The sequence below is a fragment of the Alosa sapidissima genome, chromosome 20 (genome assembly GCF_018492685.1).
Source record: "Alosa sapidissima isolate fAloSap1 chromosome 20, fAloSap1.pri, whole genome shotgun sequence".
Lineage (NCBI taxonomy): Eukaryota > Metazoa > Chordata > Actinopteri > Clupeiformes > Clupeidae > Alosa > Alosa sapidissima.
Genome location: NC_055976.1, coordinates 4,278,914 through 4,294,373, shown reverse-complemented (window position 1 = coordinate 4,294,373; position 15,460 = coordinate 4,278,914). Strand labels below are relative to the sequence as shown.

The window sequence follows — 15,460 nt, the reverse complement described above, 5'->3', positions numbered from 1 at the left end:
ACACTCTCGGCAATTCAGACTATTTTAATTTGTTGTTGTTTCTCGTTGGTGGAACGTCCCACCAAGTGCTACTAGAACAAGGGGCATCCTTCTCTATCTTCAAGAAGCTCTTGAAGACCCAACTCTTCCAAGTATACCGGTTGTTCTAAGGCATTTAACAACCCAACACACTGAACATAGACTCACCATGCATTTCTTTTCTCCTTAAACCACTGCCTCCTTCGACTACACTTTAACTAATACTTAAACATCTGCACTTTCATCCTCTGGTACTAGTATCTATTGTAGTAGCATGGTAACCTAAGGTTTGCCTGAATGTTACTCCTCATTAAAAGTGTCTGTTAAATAAATAAATGTATAGATGGCTTCTTTATATGCTGGCAGAGAAAAGGTTATAACATGAGAGGGGTGCCTCACACAGTTCTCTCTAGGGGCTGGTGCTGTACTGAGCACACTAGTGGTCTTGGAAAAAAGGGAAGTATATGCTGTTGTATAGCAGTTTGTCGATACAACATTATCCTGAACAGGTTTATTGAGTTCAGCTGAACAGGAATGAATGAATAGCAATCAATATCAGAAGCTGCTTGACCCTCATTTTTGGAGATTGATTGATTAGTTCTGTCAAGTGATTTATAGGAAATGATGTCATTGTGTTGAGAGATGCTGCTTTATGGAATGAGGGGAATGACAGTAGTGGCCTGTGTTGGTGATTTGTGTGTTGTTGTGTTGGAGTGTTATTTACATGTCATTTTAAAGGCCAGTGTACATGTTGTTTTAAAGGCCTGGGGAGACTGTAGGGAAACCTCCACTCACTTCTCCTGCCACAGGTCCACATGGGCCAGACACAGGAGCCACAAACCGCTCCTGACTCTCCTAACCCTCTCACCCCCATTGCTCCTCCACAATCACTCACTGACCCCTTGCCCCCAGCTTCATGGTCAGCCTAGAGCTCGGGGTTTATTACCCCTCTGCCCTGCTGGCGTGTGCCTTTGGCTTGCTTACTGAACTCACCAGTTCCTCATCCAAGCCATTTAAGGTTCTTGTAAATGTCCTTGAGATTGACTTGAGCCCAGGTAGCCCATACACGCTGAGCAGAGTTTGTGACTTAGAAATATGCATTCAGTTGTCAAAGTGAAGGCAGTGCGTGCGTGCGTGCGTGCGTGCGTGCGTGCGTGCGTGCGCGCGTGTGTGTGTGTGTGTGTGCGCGTGTGTGCGTGTGTGCGTGTGTGTGTGTGTGTGTGTGTGTGTGTATGTGTATGCAAGTGCGACAGTGCTGCCTCCAGACTTACTGGATCTCTCAAAACAGTAAACCAACTCATACTGGACAATTCACTTAAATATCTCTGGTTTTTCAAGGTCTAGTAGTAGAAAGGTAGATGTGTGTTGTGATACCTTGCTCATTGTTAACTCATTCAATCAAAGGATTTCAGACACAGTTCAAACGACAACCCTCTCACAGTATTGTAAAAATACAAGTATCATTGCAGAATAGCACACTGATATACTGCACTTGCAGTTTCTTTGATGGGTAGCTAGAGGCAGCATGCTCAAGCTGGAAAACTTTGATTCAAGCTGAACATCTTTGATGTTGGCATGGTCTTGCAAAGTCACTTCAGTCAAATCTCAGAGATGGCCTACCAGGATGATGCGCGATGTGTCTCGCCAGATAATGACCTCCAAAATATCTCTAAATAATAAGCTGGAGGTTTCACTGAGCATAAAGAAGAATGTTTGGTGCTTTGTTGTTGTTTGGCCTTCGGAATCTCTTCTTAAGATGAATTTCATGCATTTTTATTGTGAGGTGTAGACTGAGGTATAGATAGATATGAAGTATCAAGATATGCTCTATATGAATACATTGATGGTCAAACATTCCAAAGGGAAAAATGACATCAATTGTTTTCTTGCCGGTATATAGCCTTCATGTATGTGCTGTATATTGATATCTTGCCGGTATATAGCCTTCATGTATGTGCTGTATATTGATATCTTGCCGGTATATAGCCTTCATGTATGTGCTGTGTATTGATATCTTGCCGGTATATAGCCTTCATGTATGTGCTGTATATTGATATCTTGCCGGTATATAGCCTTCATGTATGTGCTGTATATTGATATCTTGCCGGTATATAGCCTTCATGTATGTGCTGTGTATTGATACAAAACACCAGTCAAATATATTTGCATGTGTTTAATATATGTATAATATTTTCCCCCTGAGAGGTACCTGTAGATGTGTTATGTTAGCTGTGAGCCACCAGCAAAGATCAAGTTGAGTCAATGCCACCTGATGAGTCATGAATCCTGAAATTAGCAAGTGCAAAGAGATTCATGTGAACAAGGCAAATCTCTACAGCTTCGCAAAGCTGCATGACAAACAAACAACTCTCCACGTGGCTAGTGTTGATTCCAGAGGACCAGCAGGATATTTAAGGCCTGAAGTTGTCGCAGTGCTAAACCCACCACAATCGCTCCAACAGGAAGTGAACCCAACCCAAAGCACTTGCCTCTCTCCAGTGACCCAACTCTCAGCTGTAATCATTTACATGTAGCATTATGCTCTTTTCCGAAGCAGAGTTACTTGTCTATGGTTCCATGTACATAAGGCCAAATTGACTGCAAAACCACCGGGCCACCACAGTTCCCTCAGCTCCTTCATACTTTGACTTGTAAACTTGTTTATGACATTCTCTTGCTGCAGTATTTTTTCCCCTGGCAAGTGTATGTGTTCACACTCGAGAGCGTCTGGGCCACGTACATGTCCTGTACGTGTTTGTGTGCGAGTGAGAGTGAGAGTGTGCACATGTTTGGATTGGTGGGTGGATGGGGAATGTGGAAGGTTGGTTCTGGAGTGTGACCAAAACCAAACTATTCACATATTCACACCTCGAGACATTTCGTTTTATAACATCCTCTTGGAGCTCTGTTATATTTCCGTCCTTGACAACCAAAAGCACATTCAGTGTCTGCGAGAGCTACCGCCGCTACAGGGTCATGCCAATGTCTGAACAAAGCCTTCATACAACTCACAGCAAATCCATTCCATGATGGCAGCCAATTGGAAGTAGCTTGTAAAGATCACAGGAGGTTCCTCCATGGCCAGCGATGGGACAGTCCAGCTGGTGGTCTGGGAAGACGGTGGTCACTCAGAGCCACAGACTGCCTCAGCCCATGAGTGCTAATTCGGCCCCACCCCAAATCCCAGCTAATGGCAGTCAGTGGGTATAAATTATTCACCCACATGTCAAGTCCATGACGGCAAAGCCCTCTTACATTTGTGACGACAGACTCTTGGTTTAGCCCCCACGGTGTACAGTAACCCTTTGTAAATGGATAGAAGCATGCTCATGAAAACTGTTGGTGTTATTGTGGGTTAATACAAATGTTTGTTTAGCGTGACTATAGTGTTGGAATCTCAGGGTGGCTGGCCTCAGAGTCGCTTACTGATGTGAAGGGGAGCCAGAGGAGAGGTCACATCCACACTGGTCTGCCGGAGGATGTGTTTGTGGAGCAGCGAGGGATGAATTTGAGAGTGTTTTTTCTCTTTCAAATCACACTGATGATGGAGTTAAGGGCAGGTGGCCATGGACTGATGGAGATGCACTTAAACACAGTAATTTGTGCTCTACAGTAACAGTCTGGGGCATGACAGCGTGGCGGTGACAGTAAAATAAATAATCAATTCATTAAATAACGAGCCAGGCTACAACAATTTCCTTTTGTTCTGTCAATCCTCAGGCACTCAAAACTCATCAGTGGAGAGGCCAAATGAAAGGAGGGAAAAAAATTAAAAGCTCGGTACTGAGGGCATGCTTTTTACTTATCAGCCTTCGATTACTTTTTAATTGGGGGGCCAATTTTCAGACAGAATAGCTGGAATGTGTGTGTGGTATCGGAAATGACAGGTCTAATGGCTGATTGCTGAAAATGTCAGGGTGCCTTCAGATAGGAGATGGTGAGATATGAAAAGCCGTCAGAGAGGCACAGAGGCGTGATGGAGCACAGAGATGGGAGGGAGAGGGGCTCCTAATGTGTGTGTGTGTGTGTGTTTGGGGGGGGGGGGGCTCCTAATGTGTGTGTGTGTGTGGGGGGGGGGGGGGGCTCTCTTTTCAACTCGAGACTGGACAATCTGCTGGATGTAACATCAACAATGTAAATATCCATCTATGAGTCTTGTGCGATGGCCAAGCGTATAGATCATGTATGGTCAAATGTGTCTCATGACCAGCATAAACTCCATACTGGGGAGACGGTGGCCCAACTGGCAGAGCATGGTGGCACCAGGGAAGCCAGAGTGCGGGATAAATATGCATTTCATCTTCTGCTGTGGTGAAGGAGGCTTTGCATTAATGTGTGAACTGAATGACTAAGTGCAGAAGTAAAATGTAAGAAATTAAATGTTGGCATCAAGCGGTGATGTGCTGTCACTCAGTAGGCCGTGAGTAGTGGGGAGAGCAAGAGGTGAGCAGGGACTGTCTGCAGCTGCCGCCGCAAATGTCTGTTATTACGAGCTGCCGGGACTCATGGTGTGCATGTGTGGGTGTGTGGGTGTGTGTGTGGGTGTGTGTGTGTGTGTGTGTGTGTGTGGGTGTGTGTGTGTGTGTGTGAGTGGAGATTTGGGGATTGGAGGGGCTGAGGGACAAACGGCCGTTCACAGGATGGTAATTCGTTCTTTTTTTCAGAAGAGTGGTGCCAAATCTCTGTTCTTTCAAATATATGTCTAAAGCAGCTCTACCACGTTATCACTACAATTCAACACAACCTATCTGCCTTAGAAATCATTGAAAATGATCATATTCTGATGAATTTTGGCAAGCAGGTTTTATATCAGTATATGTGTGTGGAACCCAGAGTAGGGTCTGTTGGTGAAAGGGTTGCTGCCCCTACTTCTCACTTTAGCGCTCATGTTTTTTAATGCTTGTGATATGCACACAAAGGGTCTCTTGTGCTTTATTGCTTAATAACGGACTTGGTAATTACTTTAAACCCAGCTGATGAAACACTTTCTGAGGGCAAGGACAACCAGACATTCAAAATATTGCCTCACTGTATTTTGTCTTTCAGAGTAGAAATGAGACGGTTCTCGGCAAGACATAGTCATTTTGGTTGTTTTTTGGCTCCCAGCCTGGTAACTGTCAGCAGGGTTGCCATTTTCCCCAAAAAATGAGAGGAGAGGTGGTTAGGCCCCGCCTTAGCAGACCGTGGGTGTGTGTGTGTGTGTGTGTGTGTGTGTGTGTGTGTGTAGGGGGGCAGATGCAACTTCCAAGAGCTCCTCTGGTCCGGGCCTCACAATGAGGAGTGCTGATTTTTTTGATAGGGTCCCGCTCTGAGGGGGGCCAGCCGGAATTAGAAGTGGATTAATAATTTTAAACAAGGTTAAACCTCCTTAATCTACATGCTCTGTCTGTCTGTCTGCCTGCCTCTGCGCTTAGCCATTAGGCCGTCTGCTGGGGCTCGACGGCGCTGCCCCATAATCAAAACAGTCATAAAAAAAGTCACAAATCAACACTCGCCAACAAAGTCGTTCTTTCTGGAATAAATAGAAGTGGGACTTCTCAGGAAGGCTTCATCAGCAGTCGCTCTCTCTCTCTCTCTCTCTCTCTCTCTCTCTCTCTCTCTCTCTCTCTGTATGGCTTGGGCTAATAATGTATGGTCGTTTAAGGGTGAAGACTGGCGCTGGCTGACTAAGAGTATTAGATCTGTCCTGTCTGAACTTAAAGCTTATGGAGACTGATTATGTGTATTACGCTATCATGATGAGCGGTGAGCCGCAGGTTTGTCCACGGTGCAGCGAGGGCCTTCCCAACTTTAATCACATGCAGTGGTCACTCAATAAGTCCTCAATCTACATTAGACAGACCACTGTGTCAAATACAAGGAAAGACCCTCGGCACCACCGAGAGAAGCGACCATCGGAGATGCGACATGGCAACAGGGCAGTATGGCAACAGGGCGGTGTGTGTGTGTGTGTGTGTGTGTGTGTGTGTGTGTGCAGCCTCGGGGCTGTGCTAGACATCAGATCTTTGGCTGAAATGACAGGTGCAAGGAAAGAGTTAAAGTGTGTATGGAGGGGTGTCGGGGCGGTCTCGTGCAAAAGTCACAGCACACAGAGAGAAATCATACTACAAGCGCTGGGGCAATTTCATCTCAAGCCAGGAAGTCATCACACCTCCACAAACACGCGTGTGACACAATCAACCTCCCAAAGCCCTCTTTGGCTCACTACTACCAGTGTGTGTGTGTGTGTGTGTGTGTGTGTGTGTGTGTGTGTGTGTGTGTGTGTGCTGTTCATGTGAACAAGTGAAAAAAGTGTGTATCCTCTATATGGATGGAACAGAAGCAGGCTTGCTCGCAGTTATTAATTTTAATTGTTCTGTTGCTTCCTCTGCCAAGACGTCTGGGTGCTTGCTCATGGCAGGGGCTCCTCCAAAGGGGCCCAAATGACTAACCTTGCTCTCACAGCCTTCCTCTCCTCACCCCATTTTACCCCTCCTCACCCCATTTTACCCCTCCTCACCCCATTTTACCCCACCCTCGCCTTTTTTTCTGCACGTCTGTGTTCTCTTTAATAGGCTCTAGTCCGTTAGGTGAAATCCTGATGAAAGAAATGAACAAATAGAAACAATGAAAGGCCAAATGAATAGGAATTGTAAAAAATCCCAGTAGTGAAAAAAACTATGTTTTTACCAAACTGCTGGATAGATCCGTATATTTTTTTCTTTTTAATTTTGCCATTATAAAAATGTTCTGTGAATGTAGCTGAGACATTAGCCCCCTTCGGAGCTATTATGCCTGCTGTCTGGTGCTGCAATTTCACACTTCACTGACTCCGACAACCAGTCTACTTGAGTCTGGCTGCCCCAGATTTCACCTTATTTAGGTAATACACCAAAAATCACAGAACCCTGCATATCTAACTTCAGTATTTGATAGGGCTTCCTCTTATTGAAAGGTATGTGCTTTTAAAGACAAAATATAAAATTATTTTTCAAGATAGTGTAATTACATTCTGACAATATATATCAGGAATATCTCTGTGAAGATAAACTAGGGGTGCATAAACATATTCTAGTAAATGAATCCTTTTGCTTTGTGTCATGAAACTGTGGAAGGAATCTCTCTCTGCTCTCTTGACTTAGGAATCATATGGCCTATAGTTTCTTTTTCAGGTTCATGTGGCCTTAAACGTTCCTTTCAAACAAGTTGAAATATCGTGTCAGCGGTGTGTAGAACAGATAACTACTGGATGAGGTAAGGCCGTACAAGCATGGAAGTAGTGTCTTATTATCACTTTTACATGGCGAGTAGTGTGCCTCCCCTTCCTCTCCGTCAGCTTGTCATTTCTAATGCATGAACGACGGCATACTAAATGCAACAGCCAGACAGGCGAGGTAATATATTATTTATGTTGTAGAAGAATAAAAACAAACAGTGCGCACCTCTTTGGCTTCCATATGCGGACGGAGGTTTAAACCGCAGACATTAATTGAGGAAAGCCACTCGAGTTTGCTGTAGTTATCAGACTATCCTCTCCTCAGTTTTGCAAGATCACAGAAACAGTAGACTACTACCTGTAGAAATGCCAGCCGTGTGTGAATTTTAATGTGCTTCTTTACCGATCGTTTAGCCCGCATCAACATATTTCTAGTTCTAGTTTCAAGTGTTCTGTAAATATAATTTAACTATGGAGAATTTTCCATTTCTTTTCCAGTTTACACGCAGAAGCACTATTCTACCCGATACAGTACAAGTGAAACGGACAGGGCAGGCAAATTGCCGCAATCTGACCCCCTACTGCATGATTGAGGTTTCCTTGACATTCATTTCGAATGAACTGTTCAAGGACATGCCAAGTGAATTGTTAATAACGCGATGCTGTGACTGCACATTTCTTTCCGTGAGAAATGCTTTTTGGTAGACCGTGGCATCCAAAACTCATTTAAACGTGGTACATGGCTGCTGTTCTCTTACAAAAATATTTCACTTTGTTGCTTTTCATTTAGGACCCACAGGCCCATACCACAACAAAATACGACAATGTATTAAAAAGCAATACCTTTATCAATAATATTAGGGCCTACTACTAGGCTAATACAAATAATAGTACTGCAATTACTATTAATAATAATGATTATTGTTTGTGTATTTTTCCTAAGTTTAAATGGGGTTATTTTATATCTTCCTTACGTCCTTGCAGAATTATTTAATTCAATATTAAACAAAAAACAAAGAAAGAAATAAACTAACATCCTTGGAAAGCTTCTTCAAAGATGAGGCTGGAGCGCTTTGAGCAGCGCTTGTTTTCGTGTCGCTCCCTACCTCCGTAAAAATTATGTCATAGGTCACTTGACAGGGAGGGGGCTTGGATAGGATTTCTAGCAGGCAAAATGGATAATATTTCGAAATATTGCTTTTTAACAAGGGGGGTATCTTTACGTCTTTCAAGATAGCCAGGGTCTCCACATTTCCAACAGCCAGATTTTTTTGTATGCGTCAACAATTCGGACAACCCACAGATGCGTACATTTTTACCCATTTAGGTTTAACTATGTTATAGCTTATGCGTGTGCAATCCGAAAGGTGAAATGTAAAATGAATGCTTCAAAGTTGTTCTCTTTATAACAGGTGATGTGACAGTCAAACTTGTTTGTATGTTCTTTTCTGAAGAAGATCATTTGATTTAAAGTAAATAGCGCAGAGCTAACTTTTTTTCAATCACTCTATGGCTTTGTAGCAGTATGAATTTACGGTCATACACAATGCACAATGTTGTGCATTTTATAATGCACTTGCAGTGCCCCAAAACAGCAATACCCTGATTTTGAGCTGTTTTTTTAAGGAAAATGGAAAAAAGCTGAAACAGAGGAAAAAAGCAATTACTTGGGAGATTGTCCTCCAGGCATTGAAAAGCTATCAGCATGAGGGTTCAGATAGGCTCAGGAACACCTATGGACCCAGCATTATCCTGGCATGAGGTCGCTTTGGCAATAGTTTGGCAATTTCCGCCAGCACCTGGCCTTCCATCCCCCATGTCCAGCCTATACATGCTGTCTTACTCCACCTTCATCACTTGCCCACTCACTCAGTCTTCTATCTCTCCTATTCACACACACACACACACACACACACACACACACACACACACACACACACACACATTCAGACACAAAAACATATGCATGCTACTTAAAAATATGCTTGCATTCTGATCAGGAATGAATCTATTTTCGTTGTGATTTTACTAGAAAACTGACATTTCTTGAATCTTGATATTGGAATGGACAAGTACTCCATTAATGTCATATGATTCAATAGTGTCTGAACAAAAGTATTTGACTACAAATTAACTGCAGGTGGCTTACCGATATTTTATTTTCCCCCTTACATCTGATAAAATTGTTATCTCTCACAAATGTCTGTAGGCAGAGACTGCAGTTAGATTCACTGAGTGATGTTGAACTGAGACAAAGAAAACATGTCCACAAAGGAAGCGATTGAGTTTTACTGGTGAAGACATGTCTGTTTAGTGCAAACACAGCCTCTATCTAACCTGATCTGCATCAAAATTATAACTGGGGTGAATTTTCCTAAAACACTGTCTGTGAAAAACATTGGAATAAAAGGTCGCTCTTTGCTGCCAGGAAAATCTGACCCTCATATTTGTTCTCCTGATGGGCTCAAAAGGCAGTGTGGAGTAGATTGAATTATCCTGGAGTTTGAAAATGAGGCGCTGTCTTTGGGGGAGGCAGCGAGGCAACTTCTCATGTTGTGTCAGCTGTAGCCATATCAGGGCGACAACCCTTCTCACTACTAACCACCTCCATTTGTAGTCCAGATAGATGTGTTTGGTCTGACCGCCAGGCAGTGTTTCAGCAACTGTCAGTCCAGGCCCGACAACTGCTCTTCTGCCTGTGTCCAACCCCCTCTCATTTGCAGGTGTTGATATTGGGGGTCTTAGTGTCAAACTTTTCCAGACCTCTCCTCACACCCCCTGTCCTCTGGTCTCGCCTGTGTGATTTGGGCTGACCTGCTCTTTCACATTGGGCTAGCCATAGATAGACTTCTGGTCTGTTAATGTTACATTTGAAGTGAAATCCCATATGGTGTTGAGGTTCAGTAAGCTAGCTTAGGTGTCGAGGTCTACAGCCTCCTATCAAGGAAGAGTCCAGCTAGAATTGAGAGAACTCTCTCTCCAGAGTCCTTGGACATGTCACATACTACTCTACACTTTTCACTACTTTACATTTACATGGTTTTGATTCCGTAGTTTTGTAAATACTGTGGGCAACTGTTGGGTGTGTGCCTCTAGTGGTACAACTGAGGGCTCCTCGGACATTCAGTGAGTCATCTTGAAAGCCATAGACTCTTTTGAGAGAAATAATCATCCTTATTTTCATTATAATATGGTGTTATCATTGCATTGTGTTTCTAAACTAAAGTCCAAGCCCTTGTTGACATGCTCCTCCACCCTTTGGCCCGGCCATCAGCCAAGATTAACTGTGTCATGTCCAGCTAGAGACACCCTGCTGCCAGCAGGCCACGCAGAAGAGGAGCTGTTGGCTCACACCATACTTTGGTGTTGGCGCTCTTTGTATATTCATGGTGTAGCTTGATAGGGAATTGCTCCACAGGATCGCTTAGATGTGTGGTATCATTATTCAGATACAGGTTGACAGTGTAGTACAAGGCCATGTCAAAGAAGAACTCCTTAATTGAACCAGCATAGTGATACTACTTTGAACAACTCTCCCTGTGTTTTTTCAAGCCACTCTGATAGGCACGGGTTAGAATTGGATGATACTTTGCTATATGTTGAAGCTTAACACACACGGCCAGTACTCTCGAAATCAAGGTTAACCAGTGTTAGAGGATATACCGTGATTTCCTGAGCCAGTCGCCAAGCAGGCATCTCTGGGGGTTAAGGAAGCGCACCTTTCTGTCTGGGTCTCCTGGAGAGAGAATTCTTGATAGCCAGGCTATCTCCTCAGGTGCATTCACTCCTGCATACAAAATAAGTTGTTTGTTGAAACTACTATACAATCATTAAAAAAACTTGTCTCCAGACAGAAACAAATTATAATTCCTACTTTACAGGTAGGCCATAGTAAACATGTTAAAAAAATGAGTGCTTTTGTGTTTTTGATTAATTCTTTGAAGAGTAAAGTTAGATAAACAACAACCAAAACATATTTTCCTCGTCTTAAAACCACAGTAAGAAATGAATGAGCTATACCGTGAACTTTTTCAAATATGAATTTGGAAACTCATGAATTTGGAAACTTTTTGATGTCTTGTAAACTTAAAAGAGCTACAGTTATACTTCTTTTTATCACCTAGACTAGTTTATATGAACAAAAACAAACTATTCGTACTCATTTACTCGAGAGATAGATGACATCGTTGTGAGAAGACGTCAATATCCGTAAACTTGTGGGATTCTTGTAATTACGCAGACGGACCATGCAGTCCAATGTAGGAACTCACATTCCATCTAAGAGTGTGACAATCTACCGTAATCGTTATCTAGTTCTACAAAGATCCTGATTTTTTTAAACAAATATATGCCTGTCATCTTAACAGAATCCCATTAATATGCATGGTTTAGGATTCACTGTGGCTTTCAGTTGTTAAGAGTGGAGGTAGGCAGGAGAACGCTGATTTGTGCTTCTTGCCCACCCCTCGAGGCGAGACATTAGCCCAGTGGGGTATCCGTGCGCTCTCCTTACAAAAGAGGGACCTCTTTTCAGGTGCAAACTTTGCTAAGTTAAATATGGCAGAAGGGAACTAAAAAAAAACAATCACACGTTTACAATCCTGACGTCTGAAAAGAGCATCCAAAAACAAACGGGATTGCGCCTCTTTGAACAAATAGTGTGATTAGTGTGATCATTCATACTTTTATTAAAAGCTTCTAATTTCCAAAGCCTCCACTCACCAAGGTTAATCTTACATACAAATAGCAAGTTACTCTGAATTTAAATGAGGGATGACTAGAGTTGTCCTTTCTTTTGGGTTCTCCTTGCACAGACAACTTTTTAAAAAGTATGAAAATCATAGCTGACAGCTATAAAACCTACTATTTCATCCGATATGAGACTGGGCCGTGCACGTATGTGATCCCGCTGACTTTATTTCACTATATGTTTTTCTTCATGGGGAAATTAATTAAATGAAATCTGAAATATGAGATACTTGACATACCAGTGGTTTTACACGTGCGTGGCATGCAGAGCGATGCAGAAAGGAGGTAAATAACTCGTTAACGCGCGTTTCATTCGCGGCCAAAATGAACTTGTCAAAACATAACACATCACACCACACCACTGCAGCGAAACATCTGCCTTCTTGAATGGAGCGTTTGCCCCACTTCTCACTCCAGGGACCCATTAACTTCTACGCACTTGCGAGCTCCGTGGATAAATTCATCAGGTTTGTGACACCTTCCCAGATGTTAGGGCATTTAGACCGTCTCAGACTAATAGATTACCCTATTTTCGTTTTAGCACTTTTACGTGGAAACATTATCTTGGGGTAATTGGGGCCGCCTCGAAATCAAATTAGTAATTCTGTCGTGACACATTGGTGTGTCTGACTCCTCTGAGACTATAAACAAAAAAACAGCAAATGGGTGGAAAGATGGCTAGTTTGTTTATAAATAAAAGTGGCTGTCACCGTAATAAAACAATAAATGGATACCATAGGCCTACTCTAATCTTCAGTAAAAACGCGCACAGAACGCAAACAGGCATCTTACATGTTTTAGTGAAATATTTGAGATACAAAAAGGCAAATAGGCCTGAAACAATGTAACTTACATCTCAGCTCTAATTAAGGGTCGGAATCACCATTACGAAAAGACAGCGGATGTGGTTTGCTGAATTAGCACAGGGTACGTCTAAAGATGAACCTTAAGGCTATCTCGAACTACCTCATCTGTTAGGCAACTATTAAACCCACCAGATCACCTGAATAGGTTATAGCACGACGGGTGAGAATGTTGAATTATTTAAGTGCCACTGAAGTAAATAACAATGACATTGTCTCAATTTTAACATAACAATGCCATTGCTACATGCATTAGATTGATTTTAAAACAAAAACATCCTGGATTAACGTTTTCAATGAGTACCTTTGCATATTCAGCACTGGAGCAGGTGAAACAAGCATCAATAATGAAAGCACGTTTAAGTAATTGACGTGCAAATCATTCCCAAAATCTGCATTTCTTTCAGCAATTACATTCACGTTCGGCTTTTCAGAGCTCATGTAGGCCTGAAGAGATTTTGTGAACATTTCAACTTTTTGCGTTCGACATTAATAGGCCTACATCTCTGTCTAATTAAGAGAGCAACATAGTTTACATATAAAAGGACAATTTACTTGTAATTTTAAACATGTTATAGGCTTCTCTTTGGTGAGTCGTTTAGCCTATGGAGTGAGTTTGCCTGTTTTTTACCCTACAGTCAGTTGACAAATAAGTTCGTGAAATCGAACTAAAGGGCAAATAAATAACCTATTCCAAAAAAGCACAATGTGTGTGTTCTATATTTGTGTACGTGTATTTTACATAGTGTCTCCATAAGTAAATAATAAAAAGTTAATCCACGATGAAACATTTAATCCTAACTGTGACACAAAAAGTGTGCCATTCTGAATATGATGATGCCTTTATGCCCAGAAATTCGACCACAGTAGAACCTACAAAAAAGGTTGTCTCTTATGGATGATCTGACACACCTTCATCGTTGCATCACATGACATGACTGACATCATTGTGTGATGATATAATACAGGCAAGGAGACGGAGGGGGCGTTTGGGTTTCAAATATTAAAAAGATGTGGGTTGCATGCAATGCGTGCTGAAACTAATAATTCGTGCTGTGCTCACTTTACAGCACGCAATGCATAAGGTAATTTAGCAACTGAGTTTATTGTGATCACAAACTCGATTGCGTGACAAAATGCGTTTGGAACCTGCTTGAATCGGTTTATCCTCTTAGACTGTGCTTCCCCGCTTAGCCAGCAAATGCTGTGGGATTGAGTAAGGCTTCCGGGTCGAGTAAGGGTGTCGCGGTGAAGGTAGTTTTTGGCATCAAACCGTTACTTATTTATTCTCAGCTAAACGCCGATCATGTATTCTTATGTGGAGGAACCAACTGGAGTTGAAAGCCTTACCATAATTAAGGTAAATGTCTTGACATGTATTAAAAAAAAACGCATCATAACAATAAAGCACTCTCTACACTGATGCATAGACTACACAACAGTTTCAGAGGCTGCCAGCCACATAGGAACTGCTAGCCTACAAAACTCGTACCACGTGACTGCCAAGGCTCTATAATCCTTTTGAGAATCCAAGAAAGCAGCCTTTCATGCTTTTCTTTTGGTGGTTTGGTCCTGAGGAGCTAACCTTTTCACGTAAATGCTGAGTATAGTTTTGCTCACTTGCGTCGTCTACCCCATTAAGGTCTATCCGCCCGACGCATCTCCAAAACTACTGTGATTCTAGCAGTCAAGTTCAGGTGGCACTTTAGCGTAAAAGAGGGACGGTCTGCGCCATCTTTTGACGTCATGTGGTTTGTCAGGAAGATCTTGAGCGGATCGGGTAAGGAGAAAAAAAATGTTGGGGTGCAATAACACAATGCGCCTGCGCAAAGGGAGGGAAATGCGATTCAAATAAATTCTTAAAACTGTTTATATTTGAAGATGGGGGTGGGGTGGGACTTTGGGTCGGGGTGGGATCTGTGGGGGTTGGGTTGAACACTCCACATAATAAGAGGCATCCAACATCAAACTGCAGAGCAACCATAAAACATAGTATAATTTATGCAAGAATCAAATTCCATTGCGTGCATTCTAAACGCTTCTTCTGGAGAAGAGCTGATGGCCAATCTGCGAGTTCATATGTGAGATGTATGGAATGTAGTTATAGAATGTAGCTTGTTAATATGGAATATAATTGTGTCCGATACAGTATTTTATACTGTTAAATTATGATCGTTTTATTTACAGGATGAAACGTTTTAATATTTAATAGACTAAATATAATTATGTGAACATCATATTTGGCTCACTGTTACTGCTGTTACTACTGCTGCTGTTGTTGTTGTTGTTGTTGTTAACAACGTCACGTGGGGTAGCCTAGTGTAGTCCACTCTAAAGGCCAACCTACCCAAAAAGGTTTTGCTGAGAGCTTCAGGTCGTTGACTTGGTCAGCACGGTCAATATAGTTGGTAGGATTCAAGTAGTGACTCCACAGGCGTACTTAAACATTTGTTGCGTTTACGCAGTTTAATTGGACTGCAACCCCCATCCATTAATTAATGTTAATACAGTTACATGAAGCCACAACCCGAAATTATATTGTGCATTCTCATTCAGACTGCTCTCTGAAGAGATGTGTTTGCAGAGTGGGTTCATGCCAGTCGCCTCCCAACTGTACTTCAGACGGCAACTTTTT

The 15,460-nt window shown here is 42.4% G+C and overlaps 1 long non-coding RNA gene across 4 annotated transcripts in view; it reads left to right on the top strand.

Annotated features, from left to right (window-relative positions):
* LOC121694512 overlaps window positions 1-15,460 on the top strand; it is a 56,156-nt gene that overhangs the window by 29,421 nt on the left and 11,275 nt on the right. The window lies entirely within an intron of this gene.